Source organism: Cricetulus griseus, unplaced genomic scaffold, assembly GCF_003668045.3.
Source record: "Cricetulus griseus strain 17A/GY unplaced genomic scaffold, alternate assembly CriGri-PICRH-1.0 unplaced_scaffold_4, whole genome shotgun sequence".
NCBI lineage: Eukaryota > Metazoa > Chordata > Mammalia > Rodentia > Cricetidae > Cricetulus > Cricetulus griseus.
In genome coordinates, this window is record NW_023277141.1 from 628,026 (window position 1) to 631,180 (window position 3,155).

Below are 3,155 nucleotides of genomic sequence, written 5' to 3' on the forward strand. Positions count from 1 at the left end.
AAATTAGACTTCAAACTAAAATCAATCAAAAGAGATGAAGAAAGTCATTTCATATTCATCACAGGAAATAACCATGGCGAAGATGGATGATGTTCAATTCTGAACATCAATGTCACAAATATAAAGGCATCACTATAAGAAAATGAAACAGAAAAACTCAATTTGCAAATAAAAACTCACACAATTAGAGTGGGAGTCTACAACACCCCACTCTAACCACTGGACAGGACCACAAGACAGAAACTTAACAATGAAACAAAGGAAGTAGCAGAAGTTATGACCCAACAGGGATTAACAGATATCACTAGAATATTCCAATCAAACACAAAAGAATGTAACTTCTTTTCAGCAACACATGGAAACTTCTCTAAAATTAATAACCCCATACTCGGGAACATAGGAAACCACAACAGGTACAAAACATTTGAAATATGCCCCTATGTTTTAGCAGACCATCATGCTTTTAAATTAGAACTTAAGAAAAACACAAATTTCAGTAAACCTACCAACTCATGGAAATTGAAATACCAGTAATTGCACCATTCCAGTGTCAATCAAGAAATAAAGAAAGAATTGAAAGACTTAATAGAATTCAATGAAAATGAAGACACAACTTGCCCAAACTTTGAAAGCAATACTAAGCAGAAAGTTCATAGCTCTAAATGTTCACATGAAGAAAGTAGACAATAGTCACACCAAAGAGTTGGCATCATAGCTGATAGCTCTGTAACAAATGGAGGCAAATTCACCGCAGAGGAGTAGACAATGGGAAATAGTAAAACTAAGGCAACAAATCATTAAGTCAAAACAAAGAAAATAATTAAAAGAATCCATGTAACAAAGAGTTGGTTTTTTGAGTAAGTCAACAAGATAGACAAAACTTTATCCAATATAACCAAAAGGCAGAGAAAATACAGTCAGATGAACAAAATCAGAAATGAAAAGGGGGATATAATAATGGACCCTGGGGAAATGCAAAGTATCTTCATGCCATACTTTGAAAACCTGTACTCCACAAAACTTGAAAATTTAAAGAAAATGGCATTTTTTTTTAGACAGATGTCACCAAAATTGAATCAAGTGCAGATAAGAAACTTAAGCAGACCTATAATACCTAAGGAAATAGAACCAGCCATAAAATGCCTCCCAAACAAAAAAGCCCAGGACCAGATGGCTATAATGCAGAATTCTAACAAAAATTCAAAGAAGAGCTAATACCAATATCCTTCAAATTGTTCCACGGAATATAATTGTTTGCTTTATAGAGCAAACAAATACCAGGAAACTGAGGGGGGAGCTCCATAAAATTTGAGTCCTTCTTTAGAATTCTGGTTTCTCTGTTTTCCACCATCCATGAAGCAAGAAAATCTAGTAAAGTTCCCAAATTACCCAGCACTATATATATACTCCTGGAGTAATAAATTTTGTTTCCTGCTAAACATGGCCAACATTTCAATGTAAGACAGTGACTTCTAATGTTTCTCTTTTAAGACTTTTAGATCCCTTTATGCTTTAGGAAAGTACATGGTCCATCATGGGCCAAACGTTAAATATCCTTGAATTTCAATAGAAGAAATAACCTTGTAGAATGTGGACTCCAGTACACCTAAGTACTAACATGAAAACCAAACAAACACACAAACTTACAAACAAATAAAAACTCGAAGACTAATAGATTGTATATGAAAAGAGGTTCTCACATCTCCTGTAAACATGAAACACGGCTCAGCATCAAAGACAGTTACTACCTCATAGTGTCAGGTTGGGAAATAATTTTCCAATGCTGTGGACTTAAGAACCAAGCTGGCAATGCTACCCTAATATGTAGGAAAGTAGATTTGAAAATAAAATTTTCAAAAGTAATTGAGAAAGATATTTCATATTCATCACCGGATAATTCCACCAAGACGAAGTGTCAATTCTGAACACTCATCATCAATAAGATAGACAAACATCTGGCCAAACTAACCAAAAGGCAGAGAGAGAGCATGCTAATTAACATAATCAGAAATGAAAAGGGGATATAACAACGGACAGTGAGGAAATTCAGAGAATCTGCAGGTCATACTTTGAAAACCTGTACTCCACAAAATTGGAAAATCTAAAGGAAATGGACAGCTATCTGGATAAATATCACTTACCAAAATTAAATCAAAATTAGATAAACAGTTTAAATCGACCTATAACCCCTAATGAAATAGAAGCAGTCATCAAAATCCTCCCAACCAAAAAAATCACAGGGCCAGATGGCTTCACTGCAGAATTCTACCAGAAATTCAAACAAGAGCTAATTCCAGTACTCCTCAAATTGTTCCGCACAATAGAAGCAGATGGGATATTGTCAAACTCTTTCTACGAGACTACAATCACTTTGATTCCCAAGCCACACAAAGATATGACTAAGAAAGAGTACTACAGACTGATATCCCTCATGAACATCGATGCTAAAATACTCAATAAAATATTGGCGAACTGAATCCAAGAACATATCACAAAAATTATCCACCATGTTCAAGTAGGCTTCATCCCAGGGATGCAAGGATGGTTCTGTAAGAACAAAACACCTGGATGACCCTAACCCCCACCCCCTAACAACCCAGGTACTCACTCACCCACCATGCCTTTCGACCTTTGCCCTACTGCGCATATGCAACCTTCCCTTTAAAAGTAACATTTGGTGCCCTGGACATGGGAAGGCTCTGCCCTTGATACCCCCTCCACTTCCCGCTGGCGGGTACGTGTTGGGTCAAGGGCATCCTTATCACGCGGATAAACTATCCACATTCCAGATCACCGGTTTGCTGGGATTCTGCATACAACACCGGACCCAATTCTTTAAGGCTATCCCTTTCAGTCAGCGTAAACGTCTCCCTGAACCCGAGGGACTGACCGTTGATCGTCCGGCACCCCTCTGGTGTTCTTGGAGGCGGGGGAGCACCTGGCCACAACCTTCACAGTTACGGTCGACCCCCTTCGCCGACAATCCCTCTTGGCTTACTTCCTAAGGGTGGTCCCATCAGTAGATACTTGCTCCCTTGGCGATTAGTCGCTTCGCTGCGGGACTGTGGGATTTTCTGTTTTCTTTTTCTTCGGGACAGCTGAGTCCCTATTCAGACCCAGGGTCTATCGGGCTAAGGCCCCTCGGTACCCCCCCC